Source organism: Triticum dicoccoides, chromosome 6B, assembly GCF_002162155.2.
Source record: "Triticum dicoccoides isolate Atlit2015 ecotype Zavitan chromosome 6B, WEW_v2.0, whole genome shotgun sequence".
Taxonomy (NCBI): Eukaryota; Viridiplantae; Streptophyta; class Magnoliopsida; order Poales; family Poaceae; genus Triticum; species Triticum dicoccoides.
Genome location: NC_041391.1, coordinates 715,403,582 through 715,414,488, shown reverse-complemented (window position 1 = coordinate 715,414,488; position 10,907 = coordinate 715,403,582). Strand labels below are relative to the sequence as shown.

At 44.8% G+C, this 10,907-nt stretch overlaps 1 long non-coding RNA gene across 1 annotated transcript; it reads right to left on the bottom strand.

The window, feature by feature from the left end:
• Positions 1–924: 924 nt before the first annotated feature.
• LOC119326045 lies at positions 925–1,620 on the bottom strand. Its single transcript, XR_005157785.1, has 3 exons — positions 1,581–1,620; positions 1,417–1,481; positions 925–1,315 (listed from the first exon to the last, which is right to left on the bottom strand). It is a non-coding gene; the product is annotated as an uncharacterized LOC119326045 (long non-coding RNA).
• Between the last annotated feature and the right edge of the window lie 9,287 nt (positions 1,621–10,907).

The window sequence follows — 10,907 nt, the reverse complement described above, 5'->3', positions numbered from 1 at the left end:
CTCTAGGTCCTTTTGTTCCGCCCGATCTTCTTTTTCAAGAAGCTTCCAGCGGTCGGCAGCATCCTTCAACTTCACCGCCATCTCGGCCATTTCCTTCCTGCTTCGACAGTGAGCAGCCTGCTCGGCTTTCAGCTCTTCGGCCGCCTTCAGGGCAGCCTGCTCCAAGTCGTGAAATTCTAACCCATAATAAAACATGAGCCCCCTCACAAAGGGGTCCGTCGGGAAGCCTAATCCCCGAATGAAGTGAGACGCGAACACCACGCTCTCACTAGGCTTGGGAGTGGGAATAACTTGCCTTTGAGCAGGCAGCCTGTGCGAGATTTCACCGGTTAAATACCTGGCATCTCTCAGCTTTAGCACGTCTTCTTCCATAACGGAGGAAGGCATCCACCGTCCTTGAAGGTCGGAGCCGGACATCATCAAAGGTCCGAAGCGCCTAAATCTGGAGCTTTGGGTGTTGGAACTCGAGGCGAGGGGCAGACTCGATTGAGATTGAAAAAAAGGAGTAGAGCATTGGTCTCTTTATAAAGAGGTTGAATACCAAGAGCCCTCCCCCGTGACCGTTTGGGACTCGCCTTCGATAGAGGAGACGTGCCGACGGGCGCGATTGGGTTACCCACGTCCGTATTGATGAGAATCCCGGAATAAGGGGACACGATTAGGGATGGCAATGGGGACAATCCCCTATGGGGACCCATAGAACATCCCCGTACCCATCTATTCCCCATCACCCCATCCCCATCCCCGTTTGCATGACCGGGGATGAAATTTTCCCATACCCATGCCCCACTGGGGAGCGGGGCCTCATTAGGGTCCCCATCCCCATAAACAAATAATCATATATATAATATGATAAAATACAATCAACATTTATTAAAGTGAAATAACAAATAAAAATGCACTAATAATGGTACATGGCGACAAGATGTTGTATGCACCATGGTTGAACACATAACAAGCCATAATGGGCATGTTTCCAACACAAATATCATAGAAATATTGAATAGCGTGAGCACACGCTTGAAGAGAGTATCAATGCAAACACCACATTTAATAAGGACGAAATTTGTCTGACTCGCTTGACATAATTTATTGACTACAAAATTTGTCTGACTCGCTTGACATAATTTATTGACTCCAACATAAGGTTCCATGTGACCATAACTAACTTAAGGTAAACATGATCGTGCGCAAAAGTATTGCAGAGGTAGCAAGCTAACAGCTACAGCCTTGGTATGTGTTCGACATCATTGTTTGTTGAAGTTGAGCTGACTTGTAGGAAGTACAGAAGGAACCCCCTCTATAGTGTGATGCGCTGCAGAAACACATACGACAACCATAAAAAAATGCTTGATGAATAGATAAAAATCTTTGAAGTATGAAAATGGTGCCATGTACAATCTTAGATTGACTCACCTCTAAACCTTCTTGTATATCATCAAGGCAACTCCAGAAACTAGCAGCCTCGGTCTTCTCATCATCTACATGTGACATGTCCAAAAAAATAGAAACATAAATTTAATCATAAAACTAGAAAATAGAAATGGTTAAAGGATCAAATGATAGAGAAATGTGCAAACCTTTAGCTTTGTTTCTCTCCCAGTTTTGTGAACACATTAAGGCCTCTAGCAAATCAGGGGTCAGACGACTGCGGTGCTCACTAAGTACTCTTCCACTTCTACTGAAAGCTGACTCGGAAAATGCTACTTATCTCCCACTACGTGGAAAGAATAAAAGGATATGCATTGATTTGCACACACTAAATTATTATCACGTTAAATGCAAGAATATATATGGTATTGAGTAATATATGTAGTTACCAATTACATAATGATCATGAAAAAAAAGATACTACATTTATCATAGGCATGCGTACAAATCAATTCATGTAAATAGACTGTTGTGGTAGTAAAGAAGTGTGAAAAATCATAATCAATCATTATGTGATTATGATTTCTGAAACTACTGACTAATTATTCAGTGCTAGCACGGCACAATTCAGAACTGACTCTCCCCCAAAAATTAGTGGATGATGATTGATGAACAGTACTATAATCAATCTAAAAGTTTGCAAGCCAAGGGTCGACGAAAAACAACTAAATCTTAAAAATTGTGGATGACGACCAGTACTAAATCAATCTAAAATTTCAGCTTCATGACTGAATCTAAAAAGTCTGGACGCCGATCAGTACTACAAGATACTACATGTGAGACATACATGAAAAACAATCTTCACAAATTCCAATCTCCATCGTGTATGGGCCAATCTCCATTAGCAGAAGATGTCCACGTCGGAGCATGAGGGCCAATCAACTAGAAGGACGGCGGGCAGGGAGCACGGCTAGGCGTGGCTAAGGACGGCGGGGCACGACGGCCGACGAGGAAGGCACCTGCACCGTCATCGGACTCTATGGCGGGGAGTGGCTCAGGGGGACGGCGCACCTGCGCCGCCGCCGCCGGCCTCTGCTAGGTCGAAGCTGTCGGCTTCTCCTATCCCCTTCTTTTTTCTAGTCGCTCGAAGAGGATAAACACGAGAGAGAGAGAGAGAGAGAGAGAGAGAGAGAGAGAGAGAGAGAGAGCACCGTGGAGATGGATGGCTGTAGGAGACGAGGTGATGGCCGTCCGGCTGCTGGTGCCTGGGTCGTGGCTGATGAATTTGATGCATCAGCGTTACCTAGGAACCTTGAGCTACGGCGTTGTGCTTCTCCTGTTGCTGCAGATCTAGGAGTAGGACGTGTTGACTTCTTCGTCATGGCGGCGGCTGAGGTAAGCACGATAAGATGAGAGCTAGGGTTATTAATTTTTTAGGGTTGACTTCATCCTGTATATATAGACATATATATGGTCCTACATGTCATATGTAAAATGCGGATCTCCGTTGGGTAGCGGGTCTGGGGACTAGCATACCATCCCCATCCCCGTTGTACCCTATGGGGAATAAATAAGTTCGGTAAATATCCCCATGGGGAAGATTTTCACCCATCCCCTGCCCCTAATGGATGAAATCCCCATGGGTTTGGCGGGTATGGGGCCCCATTGCCGTCCCTAGACATGATCCCTGCTTTTACAAGACGTGCCAAGAAAACCGCCTCGCTAAACGCGCTGAGGTGGGACAGTAAAAACGATTCGAATAAAGGCTTAGCCGTGGTGTGATGACACGCTGTGGAATACATCAGCAGATTGAATTTGTGTAAATATTATTCTCTCTACGGTGTTATGTGGAAACTATTTTGCAGAGCCGGACACTATCCTTGTGTTCAAAATCTTCTATGAAGTATTCGGAGGAAGATCCCGCCTTGCAATGCCGAAGACAAACTGCGTGCCGGACTCGTCGTCATTGAAGCCTGGTTCAGGGGCTACTGAGGGAGTCCTGGATTAGGGGGTGTCCGGATGGCCGGACTATGACCTTTGGCCGGACTCCTGGACTATGAAGATACAAGATTGAAGACTTTGTCCCGTGTCTGGATGAGACTTTCCTTGGCGTGGAAGGCAAGCTTAGCGATACGGATATGTAGATCTCCTTCCATTGTAACCGACTCTGTGTAACCCTAACCCTCTCCGGTGTCTATATAAACCGGAGGGTTTTAGTCCGTAGGACGAACAACAATCATACCATAGGCTAGCTTCTAGGGTTTAGCCTCTTTGATCTCGTGGTAGATCTACTCTTGTACTACCCATATCATCAATATTAATCAAGCAGGAGTAGGGTTTTACCTCCATCGAGAGGGCCCGAACCTGGGTAAAAACATTGTGTCCCTTGTCTCCTGTTACCATCCGCCTAGACGCACAGTTCGGGACCCCCTACCCGAGATCCGCCGGTTTTGACACCGACATTGGTGCTTTCATCAAGTGAGCTAATATCAAATAACCTCTTCTCACCAACAAGTTTGAAATCATAGTTGAGCTCTTTAATAGCCCAATATGCCTTATTTTCTAGTTCGAGAGGTAAGTGACAAGCTTTTCCATAGACCATTTTGTAAGGAGACATACCCATAGGATTTTTATAAGCAGTTCTATAGGCCCATAATGCATCATCTAGTTTCTTGGACCAATTATTTCTAGACCTATTGACAGTCTTTTGTAAAATTAATTTGAGCTCCCTATTGCTCAATTCTACTTGACCACTAGACTGAGGGTGATAAGGAGATGCAATTCTATGATTAACGTCGTATTTAGCAAGCATCTTACGGAAAGCACCATGAATAAAGTGTGAACCACCATCAGTCATTAAGTATCTAGGGACTCCAAACCTCGGAAAAATAACTTCCTTAAGCATTTTAATAGAAGTGTTATGATCAGCACTACTAGTTGGAATAGCTTCCACCCACTTAGTAACGTAATCAACAGCAACTAGAATATGAGTGTAACCATTAGAGACAGGAAAAGGTCCCATATAATCAAAGCCCCAAACATCAAACGGCAATAACAAGTGAATAATTCATAGGCATTTCTTGACGTCTACTGATATTACCAATTCTTTGACATTCGTCGCAAGATAAAACAAACTTACGGGCATCCTTGAAGAGAGTAGGCCAATAAAAACTGGATTGCAATACCTTATGTGCAGTTCTGTCTCTAGCGTGATGTCCTCCATAAGCTTCGGAGTGACACTTGCATAGGATCTGTTACTGTTCATGCTCAAGTACACAACGTCTAATGACACCATCTACTCCTTCTTTATAAAGATGTGAGTCATCCCAAAAGTAATGTCACAAGTCATAGAAAAACTTTTCCTTTTGCTGGTATGTGAAGCTAGGTGGTATAAATTTAGCAACAATATAATTAGCATAATCAGCATACCAAGGAGTGCTACGAGAAGTACTTATGACATTTAATTGCTCATCAGGAAAGCTATCATCAATAGGTAGTGGGTCATCAAGAACATTCTCTAGCCTAGACAAGTTGTCTGCAACGGGGTTCTCAGCTCCCTTTCTATCAACAATATGTAAATCAAATTCTTGAAGCAGGAGAACCCATCTAATAAGTCTAGGTTTTGCATCCTTCTTTTCCATAAGATATTTAATAGCAGCATAATCGGTGTGAATAGTAACTTTGGAATCAACAATATAAGGTCTAAACTTATCACAAGCAAACACCACTGCTAAAAATTCCTTTTCGGTAGTAGCATAATTTCTTTGAGCACTATCTAGAGTCTTACTAGCATAATGGATAACATTTAATTTCTTATCAACTCTCTGTTGGAAATATGCCCTAGAGGCAATAATAAAAGTATTATTATAATATTTCCTTGTTCATGATAATTGTCTTTTATTCATGCTATAATTGTATTATCCGGAAATCGTAATACACATGTGAATACATAGACCACAATATGTCCCTAGTGAGCCTCTAGTTGACTAGCTCGTTGATCAAGAGATAGTCATGGTTTCCTGACTATGGACATTGGATGTCATTGATAACGGGATCACATCATTAGGAGAATGATGTGATGGACAAGACCCAATCCTAAGCATAGCACAAGATCGTGTAGTTCGTTTTGCTAGAGCTTTTCCAATGTCAAGTATCTCTTCCTTAGACCATGAGATCGTGTAACTCCCGGATACCGTAGGAGTGCTTTGGATGAACCAAACGTCACAACGTAACTGGGTGACTATAAAGGTGCATTACAGGTATCTCCGAAAGTGTCTGTTGGGTTGACATGGATCGAGACTGGGATTTGTCACTCCGTATGACGGAGAGGTATCACTGGGCCCACTCGGTAGTGCATCATCATATTGAGCTCAAAGTGACCAAGGTTTGGTCACGGGATCATGCATTACGGTACGAGTAAAGTGACTTGCCAGTAAAAAGATTGAACGAGGTATTGGGATACCGACGATCGAATCTCGGGCAAGTAAAATACCGATTGACAAAGGGAATTGTATACGGGGTTGTTTGAATCCTCGACATCGTGGTTCATCCGATGATATCATCGAGGAGCATGTGGGAGCCAACATGGGTATCCAGATCCCGCTATTGGTTATTGCCCGAGAGCCGTCTCGGTCATGTCTGCATGTCTCCCGAACCCGTAGGGTCTACACACTTAAGGTTCGGTGACGCTAGGGTTGTATGAATATGAGTATGCAGCAAACCGAATGTTGTTCGGATTCCCGGATGAGATCCCGGACGTCACGAGGAGTTCCGAAATGGTCCGGAGGTAAAGATTTATATATAGGAAGTCTTATTTTGGTCGCCGGAAAAGTTTCGCACGTTATCGGTATTGTACCAGGAGTGCCGAAAGGGGTCCGGGGGTCCACCGGGGGGGGTCCACCTGCCCCGGGGGGCCACATGGGCTGTAGGGGGTGTGCCTTGGCCTATATGGGCCAAGGGCACCAGCCCCAAGAGGCCCATGCGCCAAGGAGACTTGGGGAGGGGAGAGTCCTAAAGGGGGAAGGCACCTCCGAGGTGCCTTGGGGAGGATGGACTCCTCCCCCCCCCCTTGGCCGCACCCCTTCCTTGGAGGAAGGGGAAAGGCTGCGCCCTCCCCCCTCTCTTGCACCTATATAAAGGGAGGGGAGGGAGGGCTGGCCGCACCCATAAGCCCTGGCGCCTCCCTCCTCCCTGCAACACCTCCTCCTCCTCCCGTAATTGCTTAGCGAAGCCCTGCCGGAGTTCTGCTGCATCCACCACCACGCCGTCGTGCTGCTGGATCATCATCAACCTCTCCTTCCCCCTTGCTGGATAAAGAAGGAGGAGACTTCATCCGCTCCGTACGTGTGTTGAACGCGGAGGTGCTGTCCGTTCAGCACTAGGTCATCAGTGATCTGAATCACGACGAGTACGACTCCATCATCCCCGTTCCATTGAACGCTTCCGCACACGATCTACAAGTGGTATGTAGATGCAATCACTATCCCATGACTCGTTGCTAGATGAACTCATAGATGGATCTTGGTGAAACCGTAGGAAAAATTTTAATTTTCTGCAACGTTCCCCAACAGTGGCATCATGAGCTAGGTCTATGCGTAGTTCTCTATTGCACGAGTAGAACACAATTTGTTGTGGGCGTAGATGTTGTCAACTTTCTTGCCGCTACTAGTCTTATTTTGCTTCAGCGGTATTGTGGGATGAAGCGGCCCGGACCGACCTTACACGTACGCTTACGTGAGACTGGTTCCACCGACTGACATGCACTAGTTGCATAAGGTGGCTGGCGGGTGTCTGTCTCTCCCACTTTACTTGGAGCGGATTCGATGAAAAGGGTCCTTATGAAGGGTAAATAGAAGTTAACAAATCACGTTGTGGCTTTCACGTAGGTAAGAAAACGCTCTTGCTAGAACCCTATTGCAGCCACGTAAAACTTGCAACAACAATTAGAGGACGTCTAACTTGTTTTTGCAGCAAGTGTTTTGTGATATGATATGGCCAAAGTTGTGATGAATGATGAATGATATATGTGATGTATGAGATCATGTTCTTGTAATAGGAATCACGACTTGCATGTCGATGAGTATGACAACCGGCAGGAGCCATAGGAGTTGTCTTTATTTTCGTATGACCTGCGTGTCATTAAAGAACGCCATGTAAATTACTTTACTTTATTCCTAAAGGCGTTAGCCATAGAAGTAGAAGTAGTCGTTGGCGTGACAACTTCATGAAGACACGATGATGGAGATCATGATGATGGAGATCATGGTGTCATGCCGGTGACAGGATGATCATGGAGCCCCGAAGATGGTGATCAAAGGAGCTATATGATATTGGCCATATCATGTCACTACGATATAATTGCATGTGATGTTTATTATGTTTATGCATCTTGTTTACTTAGAATGACGGTAGTAAATAAGATGATCCCTCATAACAATTTCAAGAAAGTGTTCTCCCTAACTGTGCACCGTTGCTAAAGTTCGTCGTTTCGAAGCACCACGTGATGATCGGGTGTGATAGATCCTTACGTTCACATACAACGGGTGTAAGACAGTTTTACACATGCAATACACTTAGGTTAACTTGACGAGCCTAGCATGTACAAACATGGCCTCGGAACACAAGAGACCGAAAGGTCGAACATGAGTCGTATGGAAGATACGATCAACATGGAGATGTTCACCGATGATGACTAGTCCGTCTCACGTGATGATCGGACACGGCCTAGTCGACTCGGATCATGTAACACTTAGATGACTAGAGGGATGTCAAATCTGAGTGGGAGTTCATTAAATAATTTGATTAGATGAACTTTATCATCATGAACAATAGTCTAAAATCTTTGCAAAATGTCTTGTAGATCAAATGGCCAACGCTCATGTCACCATGAACTTCAACGCGTTCCTAGAGAAAACCAAGCTGAAAGATGATGGCAGCAACTATTCGGACTGGGTCCGGAACCTGAGGATCATCCTCATAGCTGCCAAGAAACAATATGTCCTAGAAGCACCGCTAGGTGATGCATCCATCCCAGAGAACCAAGACGTTATGAACGCTTGGCAGTCTCATGCTGATGATTACTCCCTCATTCAGTGCGGTATGCTTTACAGCTTAGAACCGGGGCTCCAAAAGCGTTTGAGCAACACGGAGCATATGAGATGTTCGAGGAGCTGAAACTAGTTTTCCAAGATCATGCCCGGGTCGAGAGATATGAAGTCTCCGACAAGTTCTACAGTTGTAAGATGGAGGAAAATAGTTCTGTCAGTGAGCACATACTCAAAATGTCTGGGTTGCACAACCGCCTGTCCCAGCTGGACATTAACCTCCCGGACGAGGCGGTCATTGACAGAATCCTTCAGTCGCTCCCACCAAGCTACAAGAGCTTTGTGATGAACTACAATATGCAGGGGATGGTGAAAACTATTCCTGAAGTATTTTCAATGCTGAAGTCAGCAGAGGTAGAAATCAAGAAGGAGCATCAAGTGTTGATGGTCAATAAAACCACTAAGTTCAAGAAGGGCAAGGGAAAGAAGAACTTCAAGAAGGACGGCAAGGATGTTGCCGCGCCCGATAAGCCAGTTGCCGGGAAGAAGTCAAAGAATGGACCCAAGCCTGAGACTGAGTGCTTTTATTGCAAAGGGAAGGGTCACTGGAAGCGGAACTGCCCCAAATACTTAGCAGACAAGAAGGCCGGCAACACTAAAGGTATATTTGATATACATGTAATTGATGTGTACCTTACCAGTACTCGTAGTAACTCCTGGGTATTTGATACCGGTGCCGTTGCTCATATATGTAACTCACAGCAGGAGCTGCGGAATAAACAGAGACTGGCAAAGGACGAGGTGACGATGCGCGTCGGGAATGGTTCCAAGGTCGATGTGATCGCCGTCGGTACGCTACCTCTACATTTACCTACGGGATTAGTTTTAAACCTCAATAATTGTTATTTCGTGCCAAGTTTGAGCATGAACATTGTATCAGGATCTCGTTTAATACGAGATGGCTACTCATTTAAATCCGAGAATAATGGTTGTTCTATTTATATGAGAGAAATGTTTTATGGTCATGCTCCGATGGTCGATGATTTATTCTTAATGAATCTCGAACGTAATGTTACACATGTTCATAGTGTGAATACCAAAAGATGTAAAGTTGATAACGATAGTCCCCCATACTTGTGGCACTGCCGCCTTGGTCACATTGGTGTCAAGCGCATGAAGAAGCTCCATGCTGATGGACTTTTAGAGTCTCTCGATTATGAATCATTTGACACATGCGAGCCATGCCTCATGGGCAAGATGACCAAGACTCCGTTCTCCGGAACAATGGAGCGAGCAACCAACTTATTGGAAATCATACATACCGATGTGTGCGGTCCAATGAGTGTTGAGGCTCGCGGAGGATATCGTTATGTTCTCACTCTCACTGATGACTTGAGTAGATATGGGTATGTCTACTTGATGAAACACAAGTCTGAGACCTTTGAAAAGTTCAAGGAATTTCAGAATGGAGTAGAGAATCAACGTGACCGAAAGATAAAATTCTTACGATCAGATTGTGGAGGAGAATATTTAAGTCACGAATTTGGTACACACTTAAGGAAATGTGGAATCATTTCACAACTCACGCCGCCTGGAACACCTCAGCGTAACGGTGTGTCCGAACGTCGTAATCGCACTCTATTAGATATGGTGCGATCTATGATGTCTCTTACTGATTTACCGCTATCATTTTGGGGATACGCTCTAGAGACAGCTACATTCACTTTAAATAGGGAACCGTCTAAATCCGTTGAGACGACACCGTATGAATTATGGTTTGGGAAGAAACCTAATATGTCGTTTCTAAAAGTTTGGGGATGCGATGCTTATGTCAAGAAACTTCAACCTGAAAAGCTCGAACCCAAGTCGGAAAAATGCATCTTCATAGGATACCCTAAGGAAACCATTGGGTATACCTTCTACCTTAGATCCGAAGGCAAGACCTTTGTTGCCAAGAACGGATCCTTTCTGGAAAAAGAGTTTCTCTCAAAAGGAGTAAGTGGGAGGAAAGTAGAACTCGATGAAGTACTACCTCTTGAACCGGAAAGTAGTGCAGCTCAGGAAAATGTTCCTGTGGTGCCTACACCGACTGGAGAGGAAGTTAATGATGATGATCAAGGTACTTCGGATGAAGTTGCTACTGAACTTCGTAGGTCCACTAGGACACGTTCCGCACTAGAGTGGTAAGGCAACCCTGTCCTGGAAATCATGTTGTTAGACAACGGTGAACCTTCGAACTATGAAGAAGTGATGGCGGGCCCAGATTCCAACAAATGGCTGGAAGCCATGCAATCCGAGATAGGATCCATGTATGAAAACAAAGTATGGACTTTGACAGACTTGCCGGATGATCGGCGAGCGATAGAAAACAAATGGATCTTTAAGAAGAAGACGGACGCGGATGGTAATGTTACCATCTATAAAGCTCGACTTGTCGCTAAGGGTTATCGACAAGTTCAAGGGATTGACTATGATGAGACTTTCTCTCCCGTA